Source organism: Aegilops tauschii, chromosome 2 (genome assembly GCF_002575655.3).
Source record: "Aegilops tauschii subsp. strangulata cultivar AL8/78 chromosome 2, Aet v6.0, whole genome shotgun sequence".
NCBI lineage: Eukaryota > Viridiplantae > Streptophyta > Magnoliopsida > Poales > Poaceae > Aegilops > Aegilops tauschii.
The window spans coordinates 441,677,210-441,685,126 of record NC_053036.3 but is presented as its reverse complement, the minus strand read 5'-3'; the positions used below and the strand labels follow the sequence as shown (position 1 = coordinate 441,685,126).

General features: G+C 42.3%; 1 pseudogene; it reads right to left on the bottom strand.

Moving 5' to 3' along the window:
* Window positions 1-544: 544 nt before the first annotated feature.
* On the bottom strand, window positions 545-3,474 carry LOC109769042 (uncharacterized; annotated as a pseudogene).
* Window positions 3,475-7,917: the final 4,443 nt, after the last annotated feature.

The following is a 7,917-nucleotide window of genomic DNA, read 5'->3' as shown; positions in this document are numbered from 1 at the left end:
ATGCAATTTATTAGTACCCTATATTACTCAATGCTTTATTCTCTCATTTGACCAAGTGACAAAGTTAACTTGTATGCACCTTGTTTGTGAACTTGTATGGTGAACTATGCACCTTCTTTGTTTGTGAACTTTATGCACCTTGCTTGGAACTTTTGGTGGACATTGAGGTATGGGTTCGGCTCCTCTACAGTAATGTTATTACTCTATTGCTCTCAAAATCTACCGTTGGTTTCAATCCAAATACTCTCTTTCATCTGCCTTAATTATGTTATTAATAAAAAAACTGTAACGATGCAGGAAGAACGGCAGTCCTCCGGCCGCGGCGGCGGCGCCGTGCGTTTCAGTTTCACACGCACGACTGACGGCTGAGCTGGCCGGCGCGAGCAGCCGGAGGACTGCCGTTCTTCCTGCATCGTTACAGTTTTTTTATTAATAACATAATTAAGGCAGATGAAAGAGAGTATTTGGATTAAAACTAACGGTAGATTTTGAGAGCAATAGAGTAATAACATTACTGTAGAGGAGCCGAACCCATACCTCAATGTCCACCAAAAGTTCCAAGCAAGGTGCATAAAGTTCACAAACAAAGAAGGTGCATAGTTCACCATACAAGTTAACTTTGTCACTTGGTCAAATGAGAGAATAAAGCATTGGGTAATATAGGGTACTAATAAATTGCATACAAGTTCACTTTGTCACTGGTCAAATGAGAGAATAAAGCATAAGGTAATAGGGTACTAATAAATGCTTGCTCCCCATCAATCCGCCGAATCAGGAAGAAACCCCAAAGCATGTGGTTCTGGTTACTTCCTCCTGATCAATTCCTTCGACTTGATCAACCAGAGGTGTGGCACAAAGGACATGTTTAATTTCCACCGGTCTCATGCTCTTACAGGCGTTTCCTCAGTCTCAACCCGGACTGCCATTATCCATAGCTGATTCTTGGGTGGTCTATATTGAACTTGCACACCTGTATATACAAGAACATTACAGTTTCATAAACTGATCACCATGCATAATTGAGAGAGAGAGAGAGATTCACCTTGCACCACCCAAAGCAAGATGGCACCAGAGTCCACCTCTTTGCCAGCATAATCCAAAGACATTCTTTCACTCTCCCATTGTTTACTCAACCATGAGAATGGCAAAAAGATTGGGCCTTTGAGGTACACATGATCATTTTCAAAGAGTAGTTCATAAGCAGCAAGCCCGCAATTTGAGCATGTGTAGATAAAACCATCAACAAACACACATGCGCCCTTTAAAAGGCTGTGTCTAGGCATAGGCCTTGGTAGGTATTCTCCCCATTGAGTCCAAGGTATGACAACATGCCACTGCTTGGCGCCCACCTCAAAGAGAAGACAAGAACATGTGACACTATCAGAGACTATAAAGGAATCATCACCCACTGCTACATATCCCGAGAGCTTGACCTTCCTGTCAAGAACATTAGACTGGTTTGTGTGATAGCGCACCCATGAGGTGGATCCAGGAGGAGAAACACGGTAGGCCTTGCGGTAAACTTGGAGAGTCTCGGTAAGAGCAAAAGTTGCTCGACCAACTCGGATAACCATAACAAAAGGATCAACGGAAACAGGTCGGCGTGCAAGTATATCCATAGTGTGACTTGTGGTGTCCAGATTAAACACATCCATGCCATCTTTTAGGAAGGAGATGGCACATAGTTTTGAGCTACTCAGAAAAAAGTGGCTGGGACCATCATCATCTCCATGTACAATGTAATGTGGTTTGAGAGGAGGGGCTCTTTCTAACATTGGAATCTCATCCATCTTGATTTCATATCTATAGATAAATGATTGTGAACAACCTTGGCAGATAATAAACAAGAGATCCTTGTCAATATGGATATGTGGCTTCACGTACTTAGGAGGACTTGGTGGGAGATAATGCCTGCATGCAAGAGGCAAAAAATATGTCATGCACTAAAAAGCTTTTAAGGCACAAGAAGTTGGGACACACAAGAAACTTGAAACCAAATATCTAGACCTGCAAGGATCATCAAGGACTTCTTCCTGGAGTTGAGGCAACACCTTGTCGTCCATATACTCTCTAGGGGATTCATTAGTGGACAAAAGATTAATTTGTAAGCAAGAACAAAATGAATACATGGATTAGTGGATTAGTGAAGAGAGAAACTTACTGCACAAAGCATAATTTAAATTCATCCATGTGTTTCATGGGCAACATGTCCACCCGACGGAAGGTGGAGTGGAGGACCTTGACATCCCCGGGCAAGGGACCAATTTGGAAGGTGGTAACAATGGCATGTAGGTAGTCACACCCGCATGAGAGGTCGAGGCTGATCCACACAGAGCACATGACCCCCCAGCCCAGATGGGTGAGGAAGCCATCTCCTTTCAATGTAATGAAAGGACAAACAGAGTCAATCCTCGCAGGTGGATGCAGCTTGAGCCTTGTCAGCCCTCTCTCTTCCTCTTCATCTACCACCGTGAGCTTGTATTCGTAGACCACGTTGTTCCAGAGCATGTAGATGGCATTGCTTTCTTGTGCGTACAAGCCACGGCCATTGATAGGGAGGTAGTACTCGTCTGAAGTGTGGGTTACCTTGGTCCACTGGATCTCCGGGGTGGCCGAACAATCGAAGGTGAAGAAAACGCCATTTTGGAGGGAGAGCAAAATCAGCGTGCCCCCATCCAGGCCATGGCCAGGGAGCACCACGTAGCCCTGGAGGAAGCTACCATCCCAGGTGGGGAGGGAGCGGTCGAATTTGCAATCTTCCTTGAAGGGTCTGCCAACCAGCTCCCAACGACCTCCCGCTGCATCCTCTTCCTCTTGGGTGAAGAGGCGTTGCATGACCAGGTGGAAACTGGAGACAGAAAGCTGGATCGCGGACACCGCCCATATGTGGCCGTCCGCGGAGATGGGCATGCACCGGCCAAGCGATCTCCAAGCCAGCGGAGGGAGGGGCCGCAGCTTTTCCTCGGCTTCCAGCTGCAGCTGCAGGGCGTGGGTTTGCTCGTTCTCCACCTGCTGCACGACGCAGAGGGAGCGGCCGTCTGGAGCCAAGGCGGCGTCGGCCCTCAAGCTGCACCCCGGCGGCTTTTTGAGGTCGTGAAAGATCTCCAGCACCTCGTTGCTCCGACCGGAGATCCGCCCTGATCTCGCCACGCGAAGACGGTGGAAGCGTAGGTCGCCCCTCGTGACGCCGACGAGCAGCGACCAGGCAGGGCCCTCGTCGGCATAGAAGGGAATATTGACGAAATCCTTGCCGGGGGCGACCTGATGAATCGAGGTGGAGCAGCTCCCCTCCCCTTTGCTCTCCTCGGCCGCCACCATATTCCACTCCTCCCATTTGCTCTCCTCCGCCGCCGCCATCTTCGGGTTAGGGTTAGCCTCCGCGGCCGCTATCTTCCACTCCGAGTCGCTCTTCGCCGTGGTCACTTCGGGTTAGGGTTTGGGATTTGGGGACAAGTCTTTTTTTTTTTTTGAGCCAAATTTGTGGACAAGTCTGGGTGACTAAATCGGCGGGGTGATTGGTGCTGGGCTGCTGGCAATACGCCTATGCCACGAGCCCATCAGGCACACGCTGGCGACAGTTGGCCGGCCCAACTTTATCCATTTGATTTCTTAAACAAATATTAAAAGGCCGGTGCTAGGGGGAGCTCATATTGGACGCTCTATGCGTCAAACTGGCGTCGCTACGCACAGGGGGTAGTCTGACTGGGCCGGCCCATCGCGCTGTACCACTGGAATCAAAAGAAAGCAAAAACGGTGGGAGGCATGTTGGGAGGAATCGAACCGGCAACCAACAGATTGGAAGAGCGTGCTCCCAGCCACTCTAACTAACTAGCATTGTTTGTAGTGGAACAGCCCGCATCGAAAATAACTTAGCACAAGGTACAACCGGACTTGACTACTGTGTCGAACCGGAATTAGTTACTGTAGTGAACAACTTTTTGAATGTACGATTACGCAAACATTTCTGGAATTTGTGACATTTCTTTAAAGGACGAACATTTTTTGAATCTTGAGAACAAATTTTGAAACAGAGAACAAATTTGGAAGCACGAACAATTTTTTAAAGCACAAACATTTTTTAAATCTTGAGAACAAATTTTGAAACGGAGAACAAATTTGGAAGCGCGAACAATTTTTTAAAGCACGAACATTTTTTGAATCTTGAAAACAAATTTTGAAATAGAGAACAAATTTGGAAGCGCGAACAATTTTTTAAAGCACGAACTTTTTTGAATCTTGAGAACAAATTTTGAGATAAAGAACAATTTTGAAAAATCCCGAACAAATTTGGAAGCGTGAACAATTTTTTAAAGCACAAACTTTTTTTAATCTTGAGAACAAAATTTGAAATAGAGAACAATTTTGAAAAATTCCAAACAAATTTGGAAGTGCGAACATTTTATAAACATTTTCTGCATTTCAAAAGTTTTGAACTTTTTTCTGTAACGAGAACAATTTTTGAATTTTGAGAACATTTTTTTCAAAAACAGAACATTTTATAAAAATACGAACAAAATTTGAATATTTTGAATTTCTCTTGAAGAAAAGGAAAAAGAAATAAAACAAACAAAAAATCAGGAACATTTTTCGAAAATGTCAACATTGTTTTAGAAATATGAACACATTTTTATAAAAAGAACATTTTTGAAAATTATGAACCATATTTAAACTTTTTGAAAAGCTTAAAAAGAAAAAGGAAAAAATATTAAAAAATAAAAAACAAAGAAAACGAGAAAAAGAAATAACAGAATAAGACTGTGAAGAAAAACCAGAAAGAACTAGTAAAAGGAACAAAAGTTTTTTGGAATTTCCACAAACTGTTTTAAGTTTTGTCGTCGCCTTTAGTTTCTTTAAGTTTAGCACACTGTAATTCTTACACATCGACGAGCCAGTCGTGGTGGCTACCGCGGCGTGTACCTCTATAGGAGGTAGTCGTTTCGATCCCTATCGCGACCATTTTTGTGGTTTTTTAATCTGGCGAAGCGAAACCATTTTTTGCGGTTTTGCGAAGTGATACGCCTCCAATGTATCTATAATTTTTTTATTGTTCCATTCTATTATATTATTTGTTTTAGATGTTTTATATGCATTAATATGCTATTTTATATTATTTTTTGGGACTAACCTATTAACCTAGAGCCGAGTGCAAGTTTCTGTTTTTTTCCTTGTTTTTGAGTTTTACAGAAAAGAAATACCAAACGGAGTCCAAACGGAATAAAATTTCCGGGATGATTTTTCTTGGACCAGAAGACATCTACGAAACTTAGAGATGAAGTCAGAAGAGTCCCGAGGGATCCACAAGCCCTCAGGGCGCGCCCCTGGCTTGTGGGCCCCTCAGGAGTCCACCGACCTCCTTCTCAGCTCTATAAATCCACAAATATTCCCAAACTACCAGAAGCGTCCACCAAAATACTTTCCGCCGCCGAAACCTTCTGTACCCGTGAGATCCCATTTTGGGGCCTTTTCCGGCATCCTGCCGGATGGGGATTCGATCACGGAGGGCTCTCTACATCAACTCTATTGCCCTTCCGATGAAGCGTGAGTAGTTTACCATAGACCCACGGGTCCATAGCTAGTAGCTAGATGGCTTCTTCTCTCTCTTTGATCTTCAATACAATGTTCTCCTCGATGTTCTTGGAGTTCTATCCTATGTAATCTTCTTTTGCGGCGTGTTTGTCGAGATCCAATGAATTGTCAATTTATGGTCAGATTATCTATGAATATTATTTGAGTCTTCTCTGAATTCTTATATGTGTGATTTGATATCTTTGTATTTCTCTTCGAATTATCGGTTTGGTTTGGCTAACTAGATTGGTTCTTTTTGCAATGGGAGAGGTGCTTAGTTTTGGGTTCAATCTTGTCGTGTCCTCACCAGTGACAAAGTAGGGGTAGCGAGGCATGTATTGTATTATTGCCATCAAGGGGATGAAGATGGGGTTTTCATCATATTTCTTGAGTTTATCCCTCTACATCATGTCATTTTACTTAAGGCGTTACTCCGTTCTTTATGAACTTAATACTCTAGATGCATGCTGGATAGCGGTCGATGTGTGGAGTAATAGTAGTAGATGCAGGTAGGAGTCAGTCTACCTGACACGGACGTGATGCCTATATTCATAATCATTGCCTTGGATATCGTCATAACTTTGCGCTTTTCTACCAATTACTCGACAGTAATTTGTTCACCCACCGAATTATTTTCTTTCAAGAGGGAAGCCTCTAGTGAAACCTATGGCCCCGGGCCTATTTTCCATCATATATTTTCAGATCTATAAACCAAAAAAATCAAAAATACCTTGCTGTGTTTATTTACTTTTACTTTGTTTTACGTTTTAGTAATCTTTTATATCTATCTCTATCAGATCTCATCCTTGCAAGTGACCGTGAAGGGATTGACAACCCATTTATCGCGTTGGGTGCAAGTGTTTGATTGTTTGTGTAGTTGCATAGATTGGAGACTTGTGCGTACCTCCTACTGGATTGATACCTTGGTTCTAAAACTGAGGGAAATACTTATCTCTACTTTGCTGCATCGCCCTTTTCTCTTCAAGGGAAAACCAACGCAATTAAAGTAGACAAAGGCATATCACTAGGATCAATAGGAGCACTCTTACTAGCAATCAATTTCATAAGTTCGTCCATCTTTCCACTTAAAGTATTAATTTCTTCAATCGCATGCACTTTTTTACTAGTAGAAGATCTTTCGGTATGCCACTGAGAGTAATTTGCCATAATATTATCTAGGAGTTTACTAGCTTCTCCTAATGTAATTTCCATAAAACTACCACCCACGACGGAATCTAAAAGATTTCTAGATGCAAAATTCAATCCGGCATAAAAAAATTGAATGATCATACATAAACTTAAACCATGAGTAGGGCAATTTCTTATCATCAATTTCATCCTCTCCCAAGATTGGGCAACATGTTCATGATCAAGTTGCTTAAAATTCATTATATCATTCCTAAGGGAGATGATCTTAGCGGGAGGAAAAGGATATAAAAGCATGTTTACACTTATTCCATGAATCAATACTATTTTTAGGCAAAGATGAAAAGCAAGTTTTAGCATGATCTCGTAGTGAGAACGGAAATAGGTTCAATTTAACAATATCATTATCCACATATTTTTTTATACCACACAACTCAACGAAATTATTTAGATTGGATGCGGCATCTTCACTAGGAAGGCCAGAAAATTGATCTTTCATAACGAGATTCAACAAAGCGGCATTAATTTCACAAGATTTCGCACTAGTGGCGGGAGCAATCGGAGTGCTAATAAAATCTTTATTATTTGTGTTGGAAAAGTCGCACAACTTGGTATTCTCTTGAGTCATCGTGACAAAGCAAGCAATCTAGCACACATGCAATCAAAAAGCAAACGAAAAGACGAACAGAAGAAGGGCGAATAAAAAAGGCAAATCTTTTGGTGTTTCTCTGAAAATGTTTTAGAAGTGGGGGGAGGAAAATGAGAGGCAAATGGCAAATAATGTAATGCAAGAGATGAGAGTTTATGGTGGGTACTTGGTAGGCTTGACGTAGAACCTCCCCGGCAACGGCGCCAGAAATTCTTCCTGCTACTTCTTGAGCATGCGTTGGTTTTTTCCTTAAAGAGGAAAGGGTGATGCAGCAAAGTAGAGATAAGTATTTACCTCAGTTTGAGAACCAAGGTATCAATCCAGTAGGAGGTACGCACAAGTCTCCAATCTATGCACCTGCACAAACATCAAACTATTGCTCCCAACGCGATAAAGGGGTTGTCAATCCCTTCACGGTCACTTGCAAGGATGAGATCTGATAGAGATAGATATAAAAGATTACTAAAACGTAAAACAAAGTAAAAGTAAATAAAACGCAGCGAGGTATTTTTGGTATTTTTGGTTTATAGATCTGAAAATATATGATGGAAAATAGA